The 24,993-nt window shown below is 43.0% G+C and overlaps 1 protein-coding gene across 1 annotated transcript in view; it reads right to left on the minus strand.

The window, feature by feature from the left end:
- LOC124716728 overlaps positions 1–24,134 on the minus strand; it is an 84,834-nt gene extending 60,700 nt beyond the window's left edge. The window contains exon 1 of the mRNA XM_047243271.1: positions 24,068–24,134. The gene's annotated coding sequence lies outside the window, so the exon portion shown is untranslated. The remainder of the gene's footprint in view (positions 1–24,067) is intronic.
- Between the last annotated feature and the right edge of the window lie 859 nt (positions 24,135–24,993).

Raw genomic sequence — 24,993 nt, forward strand, 5'->3', positions numbered from 1 at the left:
ATCATGATTTTTTTCTTTTATTAAGAACTATAACCCCATAGCAATCATATTTTCTCACACTCTCTCCCAAACATGCATGTGCACACACGCAATATACGAGGGTGAGTCAAATGAAAACCTTAAATATTTTTTTAAATATTATTTATTGTGCAGAAGTGGTACAGAGCTGTATCACTTTTCAACACAATCTCACCCACGCCCAATGCAAGTCCCCCAGCGCTTACAAAGTGCATAAACTCCTTTAGAAAAAAATTCTTTTGGTAGTCCACGCAACCATTCGGGCACCACGTGGCGTACATCTTCATCCGAACGGAACTTCTTTCCTCCCATTGCGTCTTTGAGTGGTCCAAACATATGGAAATCACTTGGGGCATGGTCTGGTGAGTATGGTGGATGAGAAAGACACTCAAAATGCAGGTCTGTGATTATTGCAACTGTTGTACGGGCAGTGTGGGGCCTTGCATTGTCATGTTGTAAAAGGACACCTGCTGACAGCAATCCACGTCGCTTTGATCTAATTGCAGGCCGCAGATGATTTTTTAGGAGATCTTTGTATGATGCACTGATGACAGTGCATGTAATGCATGTAATGCTCAAAAATGACGCCTTTTTCGTCCCAAAAGAGAGTCAGCATAACCTTCCCTGCTGATGGTTCTGTTAGAAACTTCTTTGGTTTTGGTGATGAGGAATGGCGCCATTCCTTGCTCGCTCCCTTCGTTTCCGGTTGGTGTAAGTGAACCCAGGTTTCGTCCCCAGTAACGATTCTTGCAAGGAAGCCATCACCTTCTCGTTCAAGACGCCGAAAATGTTCTTCACAAACATCAACACGTCGTTCTCTCATTTCTGGAGTCAGTTGCCGTGACATCCATCCTGCAGACACTTTGTGAAACTGGAGCACATCTTGCACAATCCTACTCCATTCGTAGAATTGCTGCTGTGACAAACGTGCATCACCGTACTGAACCTTCATTCGTCGATGAATTTCAATAGGTTTCACACCTTCACTACGCAAAAACCGAATAACAGAACGCTGTTCTTCCCTGGTGCAAGTCGCAAGTGGGGCGGCCATCTTTATACTGATACTGCGGCGGTAGGTGTGCATCTGCACTATGATGCCACCTACAGGCCATTCTGCACGCTCTTTGTAGCAAGTTTACCAACTTACAGGATAACGGTGCGAAATTTTGATTTGTTATTACAAATTTAATGTTTTCATTTTACTCACCCTCGTATGTATATTCTTTCTCATTTCGTATATTTTCAAACAGAAACTGTCTAAACAACAATGTGCTGTCCTCTTTTCGTCCTCCCAGTCAGTTTTCAGAGGAAGTGGGAAAGTTCACTATGTAATCTGAATTTGCAAATAGCAAAAAACCAGGCTCAAGATTAGAGAGGAGGGAGGGGATATACATAGAGGAAGTGATGCACAGGGAGAGAGGAAGAGAAGATTAGAGAGAGAGAGGAGGGAGAAGGAGATGATCCACGTGAGGAGAACGAAGAGATGTACAGAGAGAAAATGGAGAAGGAGACTGGTACATACATCCAATTCCCATACATATTTAGCAATTGCAAAGCATTGGCAAGACCATTAAAACAACATGATAACAGTGCAAATGTCGACGGGCGACGGGGTGTGCTGTGCGCCTTGTTTGGAAAGAATATTGTTCCATTTACGCATGGAACTTCTTGACAACAGTAACGCCCACTTTTCTCCATGTCCTCAACCATGCATTCAGCACTTCTTGTTTTTGCTTAGGTTTATTTTCCAGCAGTGTAAAATGTGCATTAACGGTAATGGAAAGGTTTATTGATGGAGACTTAACTCACACGTAGGTTCTACCACGTGTACGAATTCATTGAGTGCACTGAAAGAGCGACACAACGAACTGTGGTGAAATTTTCCCACAGCGACGGCACCCACAGCACAGTACCATAGGGTCTGTCTGAGGGATATCGTATTACTCTCTTTCGCATTGTCCTGCTATGTGACGAGCCACAGGTCCCTTAATCCGAGGTACTCAGAAAATATCCCCTCAGAAACTTCGAAATTTTTGTCGGAGGAGTCGTATTTACGCTAAACGACCCCAAAACTGGAACAACGTTGTGATTATTCTCTTTTACAAGAAACTGAACAAGTAAGACACATGTCGACCTCATGTTCGTAATGTACACGATATCCATTGAAATTATCACGTCACACAGAACAGAACAAATTAAAAAGCTGTTTTGAGAAGCTGATATAACACAGAACGTCATTTGCACACCTAACATGGATACTCTGCAAATCACATTTAAGTGCCTGGCAGAGGGTTCATCGTACCCCCTTCACAATTCTCTATTATTCCAATCTCGTATAGCGCGCAAAGAATGAACACCTATATCTTTCCGTACGAGCTCTGATTTCCCTTATTTTATCGTGGTGATCGTTCCGCCCTATGTAGGTCGGTGTCAACAAAATATTTTCGCATTCGGAGGAGAAAGTTGGTGATTGGAATTTCGTGACAAGATTCCGTCGCAACGAAAAACGCCTTTCTTTTAACGATTTCCAGCCCAAATCCCGTGTCATTCCTGTGACACTCTCTCCCATATTTCTATATAATACAAAACGTGCTGCCTTTCTTTGAACCTTTTCGATGTCAAACATAGGTATTTAGTTGAATTTACGGCTTTTTGATTAGACTGATTTATTGTGTAACCGAAGTTTAACGAGTTCCTTTTAGTACTCATGTGGATGACCTCACACTTTTCGTTATTTAGGGTCAACTGCCACTTTTCGACCATTCAGATATTCTTTTATAAATCGTATTGCAGTTTGTTTTGATCTTCTGATGATTTTATTAGTCATTAAACGACAGCGTCATCTGCAAACAACCGAAGACGGCTGCTCAGATTGTCTCCCAAATCGTTTACATAGATAATGAACAGCAAAGGGCCTATAACACTACCTTGGGGAACACCTGAAATCACTTCTGTTTATTCGATGACTTTCCGTCAATTACTACGAACTGTGACCTCTCTCACAGGAAATCGCAAATCCAGTCACATAACTGAGACAATTTTCCATAAGCACGCAATTTTACTACGAACCGCTTGTGTGGTACAGTGTCAAAAGCCCTCCGGAAATCCAGGAATACCGAATCTATCTGATATCCGTTGTCAATAATACTCAGCATTTCATGTGGATAAAGAGCTAGTTGTGTTTCACAGGAACGATGTTTTCTAAACCGATGTTGACTGTGTATCAATAGACCGTTTCCTTCGAGGTAATTCATAATGTTCGAACACAATGTATGTTCTAAACTCCTGCTACATATCGACGTTAACGATATGGGCCCGTAATTTAGTGGATTACTCCTACTACCTTTCTTGAATATTGGTGTGACCTTTGCAACTTTCCAGTCTTTGGGTACGGATCTTTCGTCGAGCGAACGGTTGTTTATGATTGTTAAGTATGGAGCTAATGGATCAGCATACTCTGAAAGGAACCTAATTGGTATACAGTCTGCACTAGAAAACGTGCATTTATTAAGTGATTTGAGTTGCTTCACAACTCCGAGGGTATTTTCTTCTACGTTACTCATGTTGGCTGCTGTTCTCGATTCGAATCCTTGAATATTTACTTCGTCTTCTCTTCTTTTGTGAAGGCATTTCGGAAAGCTGTGTTTAGTAAATCTGCTTTGGCAGCACTGTCTTCGATAGTATCTCCATTGTTATCGCGCAGAGAAGGCATTGATTGTTTCTTCACATACGTCCAGAATCTCTTTGGATTTTCTGCCAGGTTTCGAGACAAAGTTTCGCTGTGGAAACTGGTATACGCGTCTCGCATTGAACTCCGCGCCAAGTTTCGAGCTTCTGTAAAGAATCGCCAATCTTGGGGATTTTGCGTCTGTTTAAATTTGGCATGTTTGTTTCGTTGTTTCTGTAACAGTGTTCTAACCTGTTTTGTGTACCAAGGAGGATCAGCTGCGTCGTTTGTTAGTTTATTTGGTATAAACTTCTCAATTGCTGCCGATACTATTTCTTTGAATTTAAGCCACATCTGGCCTACACTTATATCATTAATTTGGGATGAGTGGAGATTGTCTCTCAGGATGGCGTCAAGTGAATTTTTATCTGCTTTTTTGAATAGGTATATTTTTCGCTTATTTTTCGAGGATTTGGGGATAACAGTGTTCAATCTCGCCACGACAACCCTGTGTTCACTAACCCCTATATCGGTTTTGATGCTGGTTATTAACTCAGGATTATTTGTTGCTAAGGGATCAAGTGTGTTTTCACAACCGTTTACTATTCGCGTGGGCTCATGAAGTAACTGCTCGAAATAATTTTCAGAGAATGCGCTTAACACAATTTCGGATGATATTTTATGCGTACCTCCGGAATTAAACATGTATTTTCGCCAACATATCGAGGGTAAATTAAAGTCATCACCAACTATTATCGTATGAGTCACGTACGTGTTTGAAATCAGACACAAATTTTCTTTGTACCTTTCAGCAACTGAATCATCTGAACTGGGAGATCGGTAAAAGGATTCAATTATTTTATTCCGGTTGCCAACAATGACCTCTGCCCATACTGACTCACAGGAGTATCTACTTCAATTTCGCGACAAGTTAAACTACTTCTAACAGCAACAAACACGCTATCGCCAACCATGTTTGGCTTATCTTTTCGGAACACCGTTAGGTTCTTCGAAAAAATTTCGGCTGAACTTATATCTGGCTTTAGCCAGCTTTCAGTGCCTATAACGATTTGAGCATCCATGCTTTCTATTAGCGCTTGGAGCTCTGGTACTTTCCCAACACAGCTACGACAATTTACAACTGTTATACCAATGGTTCCTGTATCTACGTTTTTCCTGTGTTCAGCCTGCGCCCTTTGTGACTGAAGCCCTTCTTGTGTTTTCCCGGGACCTTCTAACCTAGAAAACCGCCCAATCCACGCCACACAGCCCCTGCTACCCGTGTAGCCGCCTCCTGCGTGTAGTGGACACCTGACCTATTCAGCAGAACCCGAAACCAACCACCCTTTGGCGCAAGTCGAGGAATCTGCAGCCTACACGGTCGCAGAAGCGTCTGAGCCTCTGATTCAGACCCTCCACTCGGCTCTGTACCAGAGGTCCGCAATCGGTCCTGTCGACTATGCTGCAAATGGTCGGCTCTGCTTTCATCTTGCAAGCAAGACCGGCAGCCTTTACCACTTCTGTTAGCCGCTCGAAATCAGAGAGAATCTCTTAATCCAAAGCGACACACATCATTGGAACCGACGTGAGCGACCACCTGCAGTTGTCTGCACCCTGTGCTCTTCATGGCATCCGAGAGGACCCTTTGCACATCTGGAATAACTCCACCCGGTATGCACACGGAGTGCACATTGGTTTTCTTTCCTTCCTTGTCAGCCAAGTCCATAAGGGGCCCCATAACGCGTCTAACGTTGGAGCTCCCAACTACCAATAGTCCCACCCTCTGCGATTGCCCGGATCTTGCAGGCTAAGTGGTTTCCTCTGAAACAGGACAGGCAAAGGCATCCGGCTCAGCGACAGTGTCAGCCACAGACAGTAGGTGGAACCTGTTTGCCAGACAAACCGGAGAGGCCTTACGTGCGGCCGCCTGGGAAGTCTTTCGCCGCCTGCTTCGCCCTGGAGCGACCTCCCACTCGACCGCTGGTGAGGGGTCAGCCTCAGTGCGAGCAGTAACTGGGTTGGCCACCGATGAGGGCCGATCGGAGGACTCTGACGCGCTGGACGTCCGTTGGATCCCCACGGCCGTTCCACAACAGTGGTGCCCATCCACTGCAGCCGAAGCTATCACAGCCTGAAGCTGAGAGCGAAGTGTCACCAACTAGGCTCGCATCCCCATACGACAATCGCAGTACCTGGCCATATCAAAGACCGTGGAAAACTAAACTATGCAGATAAACGGACTATCGACTCGAGCTACGGAAATCTACTGCAGACCCTGACGAAAACGCACGAACTGTGTCTAGTAAAACGCAGATATTCAAGAACCTAACTACCGAAGCACTCAGGTGAAACTAAATAATTTCCCCCTGACAAGGAACTTGTAATATATCACAAAATCGGTTTACTTTCTAACGCAAACGAAAACGCGAAAACTGTGGCTATTATATTTTAAATTGACGCACAGAAACTCAAGAAACTAAACTATTAAAGCACACAGACAATATAATAAAATTCGCTCCTGGTTAGGAACTCGTAAATGTCACAAAAGCGGTTTACTTAACTGTTGCTGTGTCTGTCGCGGTCGGCTACTACTGCCTGACTGTACATCATGAACGTAATTATTGAACAGAGCAATGAGTATGAAAGCCCTTCACTTAGTTCAACAAAATCTTTAATGACAACACTTGAGAGCACTGCGCCCGTGCAAGTATACTGACTAAATATTTAGGTTCATACGACGACTTCCATTATAATTGAACAGGGTAAGGAGGAAATCAAAACTGGAGACTGTGTCAAAAAAAACTGCATGTTCCCTAAACTGATCTTAGCGGCCCTAGAGGACGTAAGCAGATGTTTGAACTGTGAAAGCGGACACGTGATACCTGTTAATAGCACAGTTGAAGCACCCTCGGTTTGCTGATGAAGTATGAAAGTTATTAGGAACCTAGAAAGACGCTGTACGTTAAAAAGGAGGTTGTAGTTTTTGTGATACTTACGTCTTCGCCGCAAGGAGACTTGTAACTAAGCACATGAGTGAAGCAGATATCTTTTTATTCAAAGTTTATGTTGGTGTTAGCTAAAGTCACAACTAAGAATTATGTCGGTTGTACCTGACGTCAGTCTTCTTTCTCGCCAATTCTCGTGTAAATTCCTTTTTTGGCGAACTTAATGCGAGGAGGCTGTTTTTCAGCACACTGTCGCTGTCTGTTTATGTATGCTGCGATCGCTAATATCCCCTTAATAAGCATAGGGCAGATTATACATATTGTGAATATTTATATGGATTAGTAAATATGTGAATTCTATACAAATAGGATCATTGGACGTAGCTGAAACTTAGTTGTTGTTGTGATCTTCAGTCCACAGACTGATTTGATGCAGCTCTCCATGCTACTGTATCCTGTGCAAGCTTCTTCATCTCCCAGTACCTACTGCAACCTACATCCTTCTGAATCTGCTTAGGGTATTCATCTCTTGGTCTCCCTCTACAATTTTTACCCTCCACGCTGCCCTCCAATACTAAATTGGTGATCCCTATATGCCTCAGAACATGTCCTACCAACCGATCCCTTCTTCTAGTCCAGGTGTGCCACAAATTTCTCACCTCCCTAATTCTATTTAATACCTCCTCATTAGTTGTGTGATCTACCCATCTAATCTTCAGCATTCTTCTGTAGCACCACATTTCGAAAACTTCTATTCTCTTCTTGTCCAAACTATTTATCGTCCACGTTTCACTTCCATACATGGCCACACTCCATACAAATACTTTCATAAACGACTTACTGACACTCAAATCTATACTCGATGTTAACAAATTTCTCTTCTTCAGAAACGCTTTCCTTGCCATTGTGCTATTGCCAGTCTACATTTTATATCCTCTCTACTTCGACCATCATCGGTTATTTTGCTCCCCAAACAGCAAAACTCATTTGCTAACCTTATACCATCAGCAACACCCGATTTAATTCGACTACATTCCATCATCCTTGTTTTGTTGCTTTTGTTGATGTTCATCTTATATCCTCCTTTCAAGACACTGTCCATTCCGTTCAGCTGCTCTTCCAGGTCCTTTTCTGTCTCTGACAAAATTACAATGGCATGGATTTTAATTCCTACTCCGAATTTTTCTTTTGTTTCCTTTACTACTTGCTCAATATACAGATTGATTAACATCGGGGAAACTTAATACTTACCTATTTAATTACTATTCTGGCTCCAAATATGTAGACTTTTTCCATGCATATTTCCATATTTTGACCATATGGGGACAAATACCTGCATAATGTACATATAAAGCACTTTGCGCTTAACTGTGTGTATAATACACATATTTTCAGTTCAGATGCATATTTTAATGGTTTTGTGCAGACACTTCAGTTTTTATGATCCTGATATGCGCTTCATGAATCGGGCTTGAAGAAGGGTAAGGAGGGGGGGGGGGGAGGATAATACAAATAGAAAGTTAAGATTATCACAAGAGGAAGCAACCCTCTGCAGAACGTGTGTGATAAACAGCTCTATTTATCCACAACCACAGCCAGCAAGCCTTTCATTTCATGACAGTGTAAATATAACCTTCTAAGTGAGGTACCATGGCTGACATACAGTGACACAGTAGCAGAGTTGTCTTGTTGAATTTGAACAAACCCTGCCAGAGTGGCTGTCAAGAAATTGGTTGCCTCTAGGTCACACCCACTCCCTGTCAGGAAATTGGACACCTCAAGGTCACACCCACTCCCTGTCACGAAGTTGGACGCCTCAAGGTCACACCCACTCCCTGTCACGAAATTGGACAACTCAAGGTCACACCCACTCCCTGTCACGAAATTGGACATCTCAAAGTCACACACGCTCCCTGCAGTTGGCCGGGACTAAGAGCCGTGGTTCACGCACCCCATAGCTTAATTAAAGAAGTATGTGTAAAATTTACAAATATTTCAGTTTTAATGGTTCTAAATCTCTCAAAATAAATCAGTCACTTTAAAATAATATTCTGTTTTATACAGAGATTTTTAAAGCCACTGCTCGTGTAGCTCCTTACAAAGAGAGTCTGCCTGAGTAGCCGGCCGGTGTGACCGAGCGGTTTTAGGCACTACAGTCTGGAACCACGCGACCGCTACAGTCGCAGGTTCGAATCCTGCCTCGGGCATGGATGTGTGTGATGTCCTTAGGTTAGTTAGGTTTAAGTAGTTCTAAGTTCTAGGGGATTTATGACCTCAGAAGTTAAGTCTGATAGTGCTCAGAGCCTTTTGAACCATTTTCTGCCTGAGTTACTGTTACCCCATCAGCCCATCCTTATTAGATGGGGTACTTGATTGGGGGCGGCAATGTTTTATTCTTATAATTTTGGTGCCATTAAATCACTATGAAATAAAATGAATACTTGTATACTTAATTCTAAAGCAAATACTTCTTACATTGTAGGTTTACTCATCATATGATGCCGCACGTATCAGAGTCGAAAAGCAGCATTTGACTGCAAAAATGTGCAGCAGAATGTAATTAACATTTCGACAAACTACTCTAAATTGCCCTCTACAATGAGCCACGTGTCTCCCATAGGCAGACTCAGTACCTGTTGCTGAGGAATTTCAGAGATTCTTCAGTCGTGGCCTAGGGAAATGGGATGGTTTCATAATCAGTAACCTGCATTACTAACTCTTTTGTTTCATAAAGATGGTATTTTATGATGAAAGCGTAAAAAAGAACATGATCTGAAACTGTCACAAATATTTTCGCACAAATTTGCGCCTATACCTTCTTGTGATATAGGTAGTCATTTCCTGTCCACATAAATATGTTGACTGATAACTACAGGAACATCACAGGAAGAAATAGCAATGTTGCCAGTTATTAACCTCACAAAAAGGAGAAGTGAATTAATAAATTGGGAACAAAAATGGCATTGCATATTTTAATGTATTTCAACTTGATATGAAGAGCTACAGACGAGAAATTTAACTGACAGGAAGAAGATGCTGTGATATGCAAATGATTAGCTTTTCAGAGCATTCACACAAGGTTGGCACCGGTGGTGACACCCACAACGTTTCCAACCGATTTCTCATACACAAAGAGCAGTTGATCGGCGTTGCCTGGTGAAAAGTTGTTGTGATGCCCCGTGTAAGGAGGAGAAATGCGTACCGTCACGTTTCTGACTTTGATAAAGGTCGGATTGTAGCCTATCGCGATTGCGGTTTATCGTATCGCGACATTGCTGCTCGCGTTGGTCGAGATCCAATGACTTTTAGCAGAATATGGAATCGGTGGGTTCACGAGGGTAATACGGAACGCCGTGCTGGATCCCAACGGCCTCGTATCACTACCAGTCGAGATGACAGGCATCTTATTCGCGTGGCTGTAACGGATCGTGCAGCCACGTCTCGATCTCTGAGTCAACAGATGGGGACGTTTGCAAGACAACAACCATCTGCACGAACATTTTGACGACGTTTGCAGAAGCATAGACTATCAGCTCGGAGACCATGGCTGCGGTTACCCTTCACGCTGCATCACAGACAGGAGCGCCTGCGATAGTGTACTCAACGACAAACCTGGGTGCACGAATGGCAACGCACATTGGAAGCGTGTATTTGTCATCGCCATACTGGCATATCACCCGGCGTGATGGTGTGGGGTGCCATTGATTACACGTCTCGGTCACCTCTTGTTCGCATTGACGGCACTTTGAACAGTGGACGTTACATTTCAGCTGTGGTACGACCCGTGGCTCTGCCCTTCATTCGATCCCTGCGAAACCCTACACTTCAGCAGGATAATGCACGACTGCGTGTTACAGGTCCTGCACGGGCTTCTCTGGATACAGAATATGTTCTACTGCCGCCCTGGCCAGCACATTCTCCAGATCTCTCATCAATTGAAAACGTCTGGTCAATGGTGGCCGAGCAATTGGCTCGTCACAATAAGCCAGTCACTATTCTCGATGAACTGTGATATCGTCTTGACGCTGCATGGGCAGCTGTACCTGTACACGCCATCCAAGCTCTGTTTGACTCAATGCCCATGCGTATCAAGCCCGTATTTCGGCCAGAGGTGGTTGTTCTGGGTACTGATTTCTCAGGTACCTATGCACCCAAACTGCGTGAAAATGTAGTCACATGTCAGTTCTAGTATAATATATTTCTCCAATGAATACCCGTTTATCGTCTGCATTTCTTCTTGATGTAGCAATTCTAATGGCCAGTAGTGTTGTTCCATTTTATTAATAACGGAAATCTTTAATCGTCCAAGTTTTCTTAGTGAAAATACACTGATGAGCCAAAACATTAAGACTACCTGCTTAATAGCTTGTTTGTTCGTCTTTGGAACGAAATACATCACTGATTCTGCATATCAGGGATCTGACAGTGTTTTGGTAAGTTTGTGGAGGAATGTGGCGATAGATGTCTACGAACAGGTCATGGAGAAATCAGCAATTGCGGAGCCCAGCCTCACGAACAAACATAAAATATTGTTAAATTAAACAAAAAGTCTGTCCTATGCCTCCACGTACTGAAATTCTCTTATTAAGGAGGCTGTTGAAATAAGAATGTACCAAAAGAACTTTATCCGCGATAGCCCATACCATCTGAGCTGTGCATGGAAACGAGCGCTTGATGCAGAGAAGCAGCAGAGGCGTTCCTTCCAAGATTTTCATTCCAACGGAAGCTGTGGCCCCACCGGCGCACACAGTGACCCCGTCTGCGACAGCAGTACGTAACCGCCGACCAATCAGAAGCCGTCCACGGGCTATAAAGAAGCTACCACAGCAGCAGTGAAGACAGTCAGCTCCTGACGATGACGATGGAGGTAATCGTCGAAAGCTCGAGATTTTATCCAGAACTGACGCGGCAAGAATACCGAGAAAGTTCGGCAAGAATGGCGACAATGTTTTATATACAATTCCTTCATGGCGCGTCGTTTTTTTTATTTTTTTTTCTTACACGGAGAGCTCCCCAGCCGTGCGATCGACTTTTTTAAACTATTTGGCCGAGCGGTTCTAGGCGCTTCAGTCGGGAACCGCGCGTCCCTAGCCTGCCTCGGGCATGGATGTGTGTGATGTCCTTAGGTTAGTTAGGTTTAAGTGGTTCTAAGTTCTAGGGGACTGATGACCTCAGGTGTTAAGTCCCATAGTGCTCAGAGCGATTTGAACCATTTTTTAAAACTATCTGGTGGGCCCTCCTTTGCGAGTAATAAACAAAAAAAAATGGGAATTTTGTGTCAGTCAACAGCGTTAAAAAAGGTGCATTAGAGAGTCTGGTTGCATGGTGGAGTGGCTAGGATAAGAACCTCCCATGCAGGAGGCTATGGGTAATCAGGGGCAGTAATCCTTTTTTGTCATTGTTAAATCTTTATCAAAATGACTTTGACCATTTTTATTCACTTAATTGATTTAAATGTAATTTTTTAAATTCCATTCGTTTGTCACACAATTTTAATCATAATATCTACTTCTTCATTTGCTCCCATTTTTCTTCTTTCCTCACTTGAAATCTTTGTTCATGTGTTTTTAATTAATTTTATGTAATAATTTTGATTTAATTTCTTTTGTTTTACAACCCTCTTTTTTTCGTCCACATTATTGCGTACATTATATCTATTTGTCATTTTGCTCGGCTTTCGTTTCACTTACTAATCCGTCTCTCATTTAAATTTTCAACTGCGTTATTTTTTCCATGGCGCATTAGGTATTCAGGAAATGTTTTAAATATTTCTATGACAATTATCGTGCAAAAAAAATCGCACATCTGGTAACAAAAATACATTTTTCAGACCATTGCACAACATAAATAGATCATGTCCCCTTTTGTTTTTTAACTGACAGATTGGAACTTTCAAGCAATTGAATATTATAAGAGATAAATATAATTAAATTCATATTCACTACAATTGCGATTGGAAAAAGAACGGTTTAAAGAAAAAAATGAAACAAATGAAAAAGTTCATATGGTGACGAAAATCATATGACAAAAGAATAGAGATTACATTTAAACCATTTTATTGAATAAAAATAATGATCATAGTAATTTCGATAAAGATTTTAAAATAAAAAAAGTTACTTCATATGAGGAGAATTGTGGAGACAACCTCTTGCATGCAAAGCTATTATCCTATCAAGTATACCACACAGCCATACTACAGAATGGGACTACTTTAATGCTATTGTGCATTACACAAAATTCCGAATTTCTTTTTTCGTCCAGCTGTGCACCACTGAAGACCTCTCCTTGTTAGGGTGTATGAGAATAAGAGAACTTAGCGTCTCCCAAAAATAGCTTTGTCTCGGTTACATGCTTGAAGTCAAATGTTTAACACATTAACTCATATATAAAGTAAACAGACAACTGAAGCTGTTTTAGACACGGGAGCTAGATTTTTTAAACACTCGCGGTTTTAGTGGTATCTATGCACATATTTCAACATACACAAGACCATCTTTGGATATAAATGAAGATTCTTAAGAAGGACACCCTATACATGAATAAGAGTATTACACAGGGTCTATCAAAGGGTTCGAGGCAAATAGTAAATCTGTCCGTGGTTATAGCAACCTTCCTTTTGAAGACGGTAATCAAATACCTTGGTCTCTTCATCGACCATAAGCTAACCAGAGAGGCGCACACAAAATATGTAGCTAAGAAACGCGATATGGTTGTCAATGCAATCAGAGCTATGGCAGGACTCGGTAGGACTTTAACGTCTGCACCAAATTTACTGCACTATGGTATGTCCATTCACTGATTGTAGAAGTTGTTATGGATCTGCACTTGGCACTCAGCTCAACACAATTAATAAATGCCAATAGAAAGTGCTGAAAGCTTGTTAGGGTGCAATACGCTTCACCTCTGCCGATGCTATCTTGGTCGAAGTGCATGAACCTCCAATCTATCTGCGCTGGCCGTACATCTCCGCCACATTTCGCCTTAAAAGGAACCAATATGAATCTAATAACCTGAGACCGATCGCCACAAATCTAACCATGCAGTGCGCAACTGGATGTTTCTGGATCACTAGAGCTCTCTCCCCCCCCCCCCCCTCCCTCCCCCCTCCTTCCCCAGCAGCGCAAATGTATGTAGATAATTAGGATATTTCCGGAAATATCATTAGAGAACCTAGACTAAGTAGTTTTAGCATCCCATTTACGGCAAGAAAAAGAGGAATAAAAGTGAGATAGTGTTAATACTTTCATCCTTCCTTACCTCCTCTGCATTACTGCAGATGACGTGTCACTGAGCACATTTGTAGTGTGCATGCAGTACACGTGAGGTGCCTAATTGTTTCCACTGCCCTGTGTGGAATACGTAAGTTCTTGTACACTTCACTAACCCGCTGTCTTCATGATGATGATTTCCCCAGCGCAGAAAACAGCACTCAGGTCGTGGATTCTTTTTCTTGAGGCTGAAATTAACTTCGCAAGGAACTGCTACTACGAATAAACTATAACTCATTTGGGATGCCACTCGCGTTTTTATTGATGTAGACACGAGAAACTATTCTTGATCACAACGTATTGAACATAACTTTCCACAGTCATTATATCTGGCTAAAATAACATGAAATACATCCTGCCACAGACAACATGTCTGTCTACTGGAACCGTCAGAACTGGAGAATAAAATTACATGAATCAAATACTACTATTACAGACAACATGTCTGTACCTAGCGACGGTCGGAACTGTAGTAAATAAAATTGCATGAAATAATTTCTGCTATAACAGACAACATGCCAGACTACTGGAACGGTCAGAACTGGAGAGCAGGACTGCCCGAGACACTTCGCGCGCCAAGCCAGCAAGGCGTGACCCGAACGCCACCGAAGTGCATCGGCAGTAATATCGTCAGTCTTTTGTTTTAGTAATACTTTGATTATAATAATTTTTAAATGACCGATTGATAGCTGGCTGTTGAGAGATGTTTATTTAAAAAAATGAGGTAATTTTGATGGCAGGTTTAATTAATGACAGCAACTAAAGTTTAACGTTTTGGCGCCCTACCGCCGAACACAGCAGCCAATCACAGAGCAGCAGCATCATGCAGGCGGTCTTTCTCACGGGAATGGTACCGAATCTAACATCTGTCACCGCTACCTCATCCCACATTGCGTCATCTCTGTGCTTCTTGCATCTCCATTGCCCTGGGAATAGCTTCCTGGAGCCTAATATGATGGCTGAAAAAGCCAGATGTATTACACATTTCCAGTGAAACTGCCTAAAGTGAACATAATAACTGGCATTGCCTTTGAGAATGAGACTCACATTAACAATGAAATTCTGGCGGTGTTCTTATCACAGTATCCGAAAGCCATATATATCTACGCTGGCGCCACCAAAACCAGTGATTCTGTCGGAAGCGCCTACATGTTTGCAAAAGTCTGGGCTATTCAAATTACCAACAGAGGCAGTATCGTGATTGCGGCACTTGTTGCGTTGCTAGAAGCACTTCGCTTCCGTTCGCGGCTGCCCACTTCTCTGAATTGCCTACTGCCGTGGAGGAACGTAATGCGTTAGGATAACGCCATCCAGTCGTACAGGAGAATCACCATAGTTTCACCATACTGGGGCTCTGACGCACTTTCGACTTTTGCGGCGACCCATAACGACGCCATTTGTTGGATTGGCGTTTCAGTTTTGGCTCGCACGATGTGGCCCATGTCTCATCCAGTGTTACGATAAAGCCTCTCCTTCGCGCTCATAGCGTTCCAAGTGCGTCTGAGCAGCGTCGTAACGCATCCATTCCTGTATTTCCGTCAGTTCATGCGGAACACATCAAGATGCAATTTTTCGCATGCCCAGGCGTTCCTTCAGGATGCGAAGCACAGTCGTATGCGCTAATCCGGTTTCGTGGGTGAGCTCACGAATCGTTTGGTGTCGATCACTGTCCACTAACGCGGCAACAGCAGGCACTTCTTGTTCAGAGACGCTAGGTCGACCTGCCCGAGCATGCCTCCCACAGTCTGCCGACCTTCGTTGAAGGCTTTTACCCAGCGTGCCACTGTTCAGTACGCAATGCCGATTCCCCGCAAGCCTCTTGAAGACCTTGATGACACTGTCGCGCTGTACTAACTCTGGCACATTCAATCTTGATCCAACTCCGTTGTTCCTGTTTCGAGAACATAGTGGCACCGTTACGCTAGACCGCTCGCTCACAAGTGACTGTGTTTCCCTCGATTGTGCACACGCCGGCGACGTGGGATGGGCGAGTCTTTGCTGGACGTAAGGTAGATATGTCAACAACGTGTGCTATCAGCGACAATACTAGAATCCACTGCATGGTGTCTCCACAGAAGTGTTGCCATCATTTAAGTTCCATCCCTCGTAAAAGGATAAATTACCCTTCCATGTTGCACAGTGGTGATAAAGGGTCGATATAAATCCAGTAAATCGCTTCACTGACAAAGAAGTAAAAGTAAAGGTTTCTTTATTTACGCTTTCTTTTCTTATTACTGTGACATACAACACACTTTAGCCTGAAGCCCAGCCACGAATGTAAAATTGCAGTCTCACAATGTTATCATATGTTATTCGCAACACAGATTTAGTTGCACTGGTAAATGGAATAAGGGGCCAGTTAAATAGAGTCGTACCTATCCAGTGAAGACCAGAACTATATTTTTAGCAATATTTTTCTTTGTCTGACAGCTACTCACAGATACTGACATCTTTGTTACAGGACCTGCAGACTTTCAGATCAATTCCTAGTTACTCGCAATGCTTCAGGTAAAGCTTTCTACACAGCTTGCTCGCTATTAACAGTATATGGTCACCTCAGGGACAGAAAGTGTATGTAGTAGAGGTAAGAGGTATAAATACGAGATGATACTGCCCTAAATTTGTTTTACAGTAAAGTACGACCTATACAGGACGACTGAATGGAGAAGAAATTTTAACTTGCAGTTGTAGATGGACTGATCTTCTGCTGATGATTTTTTGGATGACGGTTAGACAACAACACGAGGGACCACACAAGTACAGGGACTAAGGTAAATAATCTGCAAACCTGGACTGCATGTGCAAGAGTAGTTAAATGCGGAAGTGAGAAACTGAGTGACAGGTAAGGGAACAACATTTGTAGTGGATGGACAGTGACTCAGTTGCTAGAATGCAGGGCAGTGACTAGCAGCCAAGTATTTGGAATAACTGAGCTCGAGAACTGTAACTTGTGTAAAGTAAATCCATGACTGGTTTCATGTAAAAATAGTAGAGTGGGATTTGTCTTGTAACCTGTAAGTGTATTTACTACGCTAAGGAGGTTATTGGTTTACTTCTGTGTGGATACTGTGGTGTCACCGCCAGACACCACACTTGCTAGGTGGTAGCCTTTAAATCGGCCGCGGTCCGTTAGTATACGTCGGACCCGCGTGTCGCCACTGTCAGTGATTGCAGACCGAGTGCCGCCACACGGCAGGTCTAGAGAGACTTCCTAGCACTCGCCCCAGTTGTACAGCCGACTTTGCTATCAATGGTTCACTGACAAATTACGCTCTCATTTGCCGAGATGATAGTTTAGCATAGCCTTCAGGTACGTCATTTGCTACGACCTAGCAAGGCACCATTATCAGTTACTATTGATACTGTGAATCATGTACCGTCCAGACCGACGTTCACCATTAATGGATTAAAGTTAAGTATTCCACCAGCTACGTCCTTTTTTCTACATTCTAATTTCCTTGTCCTGTTCCAGACCTCACGCCAGCCTGCGTGAGCTAAAACGTGTGTCTTTCGGCCTCCTCTAGTAACACGGTGTTGGCTCTCCTGCCAACCAAAACAGATACCTGGTGCAGTAATATAACAAACTTATCAGAATAAGGGAGGGGGAAGATGTGCCGATACTTTTTACTAAGTTTATGGTCAATCTGGAAAAACAGAAACAAGAAGAGAGAGAAATTAGAAAAAACCAAAAGGGAAGGAGACTTAACCTGATTCTTCAATTGCATGAGAGAGAAATATCAAAGCTGAACAATGATTAGAACATCTTCCTTCTAGTCTAATAGTTGGTTTGGTTCAATATGAAATACGGTGGAGGTGCAAGTGACAACTCTGGATGCTTCTGTCGCCTAGTTTATAGCAAAAGAGTAACAGAACTGTGATGAATTTCGCAAATTGCGAACTCTGTCCAAAGTGTTCGAGGAGGAGCCAGCATTATTGAAAAATGAGAGTCACTATCTCCAGCGTGGTTTAGCATCATTAAGCAAAAAGGTAGTCACAGACAGACGTTCAGATGAGGGATGTAGAAAGGCTGAGAGAGAGAATGACATGTAGGTCGATAGGTTAAACTGTTGTTGAATTAACAGAAGTAGCAGAAAGGCAACAAAAGATATCAACTAGTTTTCACTATGCCCCACCACAATATAAGGTACCAGACGGCAGTAGTGAATTTGTGGGCCTTGGAAAGAGTATACAAGCGAATACACAAGTAACAAATGGTTCAAATGGCGCTAAGCGCTATGGGACTTAACTGCTGAGGTCATCAGTCCCCTAGAACTTACAACTACTTAAACCTAACTAACCTAAGGACATCGCACACGTCCATGCCCGAGACAGGATTCGAAACTGCGACCGTAGCAGCAGCGCGGTTCCGGACTGAAGCCCCTTTCCAGAAAGCCTTATCAGTTCCCTTCTTATTTGCGGTTTGGCGTGTTCTACCCACCACTCAGTAGTAGAATTACACTCGGACTGGTGGCCGGGAGACCCCCCGCGCGGGTTCTTTAACGTCACTAGGCGACTTGAGAGTGAATGGGGTTAAAATGATGATGAAAGACACACGACATCCAGTCATCTCGAGGCAGAGAAAATCCCTGACCCCGCCGGGAATCGAACCTGGGACCCCGTGCGCGGGAAGCGAGAACGCTACCGCAAGACCACGAGCCGCGGACTTTCGGTATCTGGTTCAATATAATAAGAAACTGGACCGTGTGAATGGAGAGACTGTTGTTTGTGCAAGACGTTGTGGGGCGGTGGGTGGAAAATTTCTATATATTGTTGTTGCCATTCTCAACACAGGCTCTCTAACTACAATGTGGGCAACCAGAAAGTGATTAACAAAAACGTGATGCCTGTAAATAAAGTTCACTGTGCCCACACAATGGAATGCATATGAATTCTATATATCGTGAGTAGGCTGCTTCCATATAACGTGACTGACGTTTACTAAAGAACAGTACGAGGGGGTAACCAAGAAAAAAGCAGAACTATTTTTTGAAAGCTATATATTTTCAAATCGTTTACAAAACAATCTTATCGCCTTCAAAATACTCTCCATTACAACTAATACATTTCCCCCATGGGTCGTCATGTTTAGAAACGACTGAAAGCTCCTCCCTCGTTTATTTCTTGACTTCATCAGTGTTGTGTAATCGGTGTCCTTTCATGCCCATTTTTATGCGCGGAAATAAAAAGAAGTCACACGGAGCCAGGTCAGGCGAGTAAGATGCGTGGGTCAGCGGAACCATACCACTTTCAGCCAAAACCTGAGAGGGATCCTGTGTGTATAGGTGCGTTGTCGTGATGGAAGAACCAATCTCCTGTCTCTCACAAATCGGGTCTTTTTTTTAAGAACACGGAGCTCCAAGATAATCCACTAATCTCTGACAGTTTATCAATTATCTGTCGACAATCTATGATCACAAGCTCTCGAATTTTTTCAATGTTTTCGTCGATTCCGGAGTTGATGGACGTCCAGGTTTGCATTAATCGACAAGTCGCCATTTTTAGATCGAGCAAACCACTCGTAAAGTTGAGTTTCTCCAATAGAGTGATCTTGTTAAGTTGTTCTCAACATTAAAACAGTTTCAGCAGCATTTTTACCGAGTAGAAAACAAAATTTCACAGCTGCGCTTTGTTCACTTAAACTTGTCGTCATAAAAAAGCGAAAGAAGAAGAAAACAGTGCTAACAAAAACAGTCACTGCAGATGAACAGCACAAGCCCGGTGAACACAGGCGGAACTGAACTGGTATTCAGTTGCGCTACACACGCCTCGCGGCACGAATGTGTACTACACAAGCTCCGCCCACGGCAATGTTATTCCCGTTTTTTGGGTACCCCCTCGTTTAAGCATATATCGGCCGTGAGAGTATAAGGTGCTGAAAAGCTTGATTGGTGTAGTACATGAGAGAATCACGGGACCAGAGAAAGAAGTATGGGTGCCAGATTAGGTCAGTGTTCTAGGCTTCTAGGACAACTAAAGGTAAATGTCGTGTGACTAGGGCCTCCCGTCGGGTAGACCGTTCGCCAGGTGCAAGTCTTTCGATTTGACGCCACTTCGGCGACTTGGGCGTTGATGGGGATGAAACGATGATTAGGACAACACAACATCCAGTCTCTGAGGGGAGAAAATGTCCGATCCACCCGGCAATCGAACCCGGGCCCTTAAGACTGACATTCTGTCGCACTGATCACTCATTTACCTGGGACAACTGAGATAGGAACAGCTCCTGCGGTGAGCCAAGAGTGTGTGACGTAGATGATAATGTTTTCTGATGATGCAGTGGGAATTATTTGAGTACACATTGATGAGATGGGTAATTGAAGGGCAGGCAGAAGGCCATAAGAGTAAGTGAGTAACACGGAGGTTTATAGGAAGTACTTGGTATTACTTGGCTGGTAACTGCATTTCATTATTGCAGGCCCAGAGGAGCAACACATTTTTGTTTGCCGTTCCATGCTTAATGCTCTTCTGGGGTTAGTTTCTGTCACACTGTTGCAGACATTATATCAAAAAAGGATAAAATATGCATTAGGTACTGGCCAGAGAGCTAATATTAATCAGAGAAGGATAGCATTCTACCGCGGCAGTCCACAGTCTTTTTTTGTGGATGTCACCTGTTTTGACAGTATTAGCAGCCAAATAAAAGGAAAAAATCACCATTCTGCATGCACTGGAGGTGAAGAATCGATTTCAGTGCCATAAATCACTGCACTGGCAAAGAGGGAAGGCGCACTATCAGTTTTTTATAGCTTTTTTGTGTTGCTGGCCGAAGATAAACATGAAAACGTACAAAAACAGAGGTTTTTTTGCTATTCGACTAGCACTTAAAAGTTACTCTGGCCTGGAGAGGTGTCAAATGTGAAACAGCACACTGTTATCAAATGTTATTTGTAACATTACATCTAGTAGTTTTCTTAAATAATGATGTATGGGTCCGCCCACCCCCCCTCCCCACTTTGGAGGGGGGATGGGGGACAGAGAGTAATAGAAGGGGGGCGCTGGCTTTAATTGAAGTCTTTGCATTTCACATTACAACAGACATCCGACGAACAAATATTGCTAGCGTCAGATCCACCTTCCACGAACCAAGTTAGGAAGCTGCAGCATCGGTAAATAAATGTCGTGTGACGAGGGCCTCCCGTCGGGTAGACCGTTCGCCTGGTGCAAGTCTCTTGATTTCACGTCACTTTGGCGACGTGCGCGTCGATGGGGATGAAATGATTAGGACAACACAACACTCAGTCCCAGAGCGAAGAAAAATCTCCGAGCCAGTCGGGAATCGAACCGCGGCCCTTGGGATTGACAGTCTGTCGCGCTGAACACTCAGCAACCGGGGGCGGACACAGCATCAGTAATTCGCTGATTTATTTCGCAAGAACTGGTCAGTAGTTCCTGTCAGCAGGAAATCTGAGAATCAAACTACACGCAGAGGTTTAGTTGCTTACCAAGCATTTACCAATCACCGATGACAATAAACCACTGGACAATGTGACTGCCACTTCTTTACAGCGCTGACTTCAACAGCAGATTGTTAATCGTAGTCACTGTGACGGTCCACACGATTTCAGCCAAGCTTCCGAAACCAGTCGAAAGGTAGTACGTAGGCTGGAAGCTGAGTACTAGTGCATGTTCATTGGAAGCAGTCAATTGGATTTAAAATAAAGTAATCCAAGTTCCTCCATTGCCATGGATAAATGGAAGATTCGCAGTGGGGACAAGAGATCCCAGGGTAGGGATTTACCGAGTGCCTTCTCCTTCGAAATTATGCGATTCTAATGAGGAAAAAGATTCAAATTTAATCAATGTTGTGTGTCTTCCTCTGTTCTTATCAGCAATGTTAATTCTAAACCAAAGCGCGTAAACATCAAGTTGATAATCTGGCACTACAGTTTAGCAGCAACAGTTTGAGTAACGAGGAAGATTGTAATGTGTTTTTTATTTAGCCAACAATAGCTTGAAGAGTGTAAAACTAAGGAGACACCTGGAAAAAAAAACATCCAAATCGTATGAATGAAACCCTCGAATTTTTACAGCGTAATTAGCAACAACTAAAACGAAATTTCAGATTCCTCAAAAACCAGGTATTAGCTTCTACGAAAGCGCTACGAGCATTCAAGATTTATCATACTTAATTGCAATATGCAAATCAGCGCCCATTGTTTGTGAGAAATTACTTCTTCCCACAACCGTCGAAATACACGGAGAAAGGTTTGACGCGAGTCTGAAATCGATACCACTCTCAGATTATACCGTGATCGTCATATTAATGCTATAACGTGACATGAAAAAATAATTACTACCACATCTTCATGACAGCCCAAAATTCCCCCTGAGACTTTATGACTGTACTGATACCGGAAATCTTTCCCAGCTTCTTGTTTTTGTACGCTAGTGTTACGAACGCGAAATACACGAGGACGGTCTATTTTGTAAATCTCTGAAAGGGGGGACCGCAGGCGAAGATAATTTCTTTTCTGTAAATTACTTTTTTGCTGACAACAATCTGTGATGGACAAATTGTGTTGTTACACGTAACGATGGGATAGCAGCGTTTACTGGAACTGAAAAGGGTTTCAAGGAAGAGTGCGCCATTTCTACTTCTGTAAAATTCACACATTTCACGGTACACAAGGATGCATTGTCTTATAAAGTAGTACGAACGGAATTAATGAAGTGCTCAACGATGCAGTCAGTGTTGCAAATTTTGTGAAAGCTCGAGCTTTAAACAGTAGGCCATTTTCCGTCTTTGTGAGGAGATGGGTTCTAATCATGATCGCTTCTATCGCACGTGGAAGTACGTTGGTTGTCTCGTGATATAATTCTCCGTCGCGTTGTGGACCTGAAGGATGATGTTCGTCTTTTCCTGTTGAACAGCTGAGCCGACGTTTGTGAGAAACTGAACGATCTTGACGTATCAAATCAAGATCGAAATACTAATAATTTCCAAGAGAAGACCTAGACGTTTGAAAACACAGATGGAGAATAACAACTGCGAGATATTTTCTCTGAATTCGTGAAGAGGAAAGGACTTGCATCTAGACAAAATTAGTAGAATTGGCGTAGTATCTCAAACCTTCGTCAGCAATTCAAGGACAGATTTCCAGAACCTTCATTTGAGTACGACTGGATCCACAACCCGTCAGATCCTATCACACTACACCATTAACCACACTTAAAACAATAGAACATGAGGAGTTAACAGTACTCTGAAGTGATAAAAAATTTGGAAATAAATTTATAGCAAAGTTTCTTACAAACTTCTAAATGCAGATTCGGAATGATGAAGGACAGTGGACACGTTATTACTCTTCGCATGAGCTTACATGTGTGAGTCAACATTTTTCGCAATGGTATTAAGACGAAATACGGGCATCGAATGCGCCTGAAAGGGGATCTGAGAGTTTCTGTTTCAGAGATACACCAAAACTGGTTCTGCTTTCTTCACAAATTCACGTATACACATCACAGCAAACGTGCAAATTAAAGAAACAGCCCGAATTTTCATCGAGTGCATTTTTGCTCTTATTTCCTTTTTGGATGATCAGTTTGAATACAAGAGTGTTTTAATTGGCATTTAAATGTTGACTGTTCTATCGTCAATTGTACGTCGTAATATTTCACATAATAAAACGTTTTAAATACATTAGAAGCAATGTAGACGGAAAAAGCTAAGCATTAACTAACAAATTTGTAAAAAAAAAAAAAAAAAAATGCAGTGAAATGAAGACTTTGTTCAGATCTAATAACACACAGAGTCGTGGTTATAAACTAGAAGTAACCGTTAAGTTTCATCCCCTTTGAATAGCCCTAAATGTGATAATTAAAAAACAATGTTTGATATGTTTGAAGGGCAGTCTGTAATTTTTATTATTATTGTTGTAACTGTTAGTTGCAAAAATTAGAGTGAAGTAAGTGGACTACTTTTGTGCCAAGGACGAGAAGTGCTGAGGAGGATAGAGAAGTAGGAGGGAGAGGGCAAAATAATTTGCGTTTCAGAAGAAAAGCACGACGGAAAAAGTTTGAGAACTCCCGATTGAGCAGGCTAGTCTCAGAATATTGAAATCTGTACTGCCCTTAGCGAGTAATCTACGGTTATATGCAGGTATAGTTATATGCAGGCATAGAAGCACGTAGAAAGGCGTGAAAAATCGTAATCCACCCAGCGAACTTACGTTTGGAGATATCGGCTCTTGCCGCGTGACACTAACTGCGAACTCGCACAACGGCCGCCCCGCCCGAGTCTTCGTCAGCGGCACTCCGCGCATGCGCGGTGCGGTTTTCCTCTTCGATGCTCATTCCTGCTACTGCACGGCGCGAGGCAACAGCAGCGGCGTGCGTTTTTCCGCGGTGACGCGGCGGATCGCGGAATAGGCGTTCCCATCTGGAAGCGGCGGAAGTCAATGACGGACCGCCGCTGAGGTACGCGCCGTGCATTTGATTAACTGTACCGTGAATCTACAAGAAGAAAGACGAAGTTGGGCCAAGACACAGCAATTCTTCACTTTCTTTACGACGTACTCTTTCACACATTTCATTATTCGTGTTTCCTTATTTCACCATAAACAGATTTGATGATTAACGTTCATGATTCTTCACTATCTCATTTAGAAAACCAATCGCCCCAGTGTTGAGTGGTACTTAAGATAGGTAAATAAAGTAGTGAAATCAATGTGAAGTGAAGTAGAAATTAGAAAATAAATGAAAAACTTAGTTTAGTTTAGAAGAATTACACACTGGCAAACAGCGGACAGAGCAGCAGTGGCAACGTCCGGCGCTTGCAAGTCAGCACGTTGAAGAGAAGCCATCGCCCTCCCCACATAAGCGGACGCTGTCGAGTCAGCTGTTAGGGCATCGCCAGACCGGCTCACGTGTTTCTCAATTGTCACGTGTGATGACAGGCCCTCGCCTACATTCCAACAGTCAATGACCGACATTAAGAAGATTCTTCGAGAAGCTTTTCAACGTGACAGAAGAGGCAATGACCGGCTCACGTGTTTCTCAGTCGTCACATGTGATCAAAGGCCCTCGCCTACATTCCAAGAGCCAATGACCGACGTCAATGTGACAGAAGAGGCAATGACCCTGAAGTCGTTCACCT

Source organism: Schistocerca piceifrons, chromosome 9 (genome assembly GCF_021461385.2).
Source record: "Schistocerca piceifrons isolate TAMUIC-IGC-003096 chromosome 9, iqSchPice1.1, whole genome shotgun sequence".
Taxonomy (NCBI): domain Eukaryota; kingdom Metazoa; phylum Arthropoda; class Insecta; order Orthoptera; family Acrididae; genus Schistocerca; species Schistocerca piceifrons.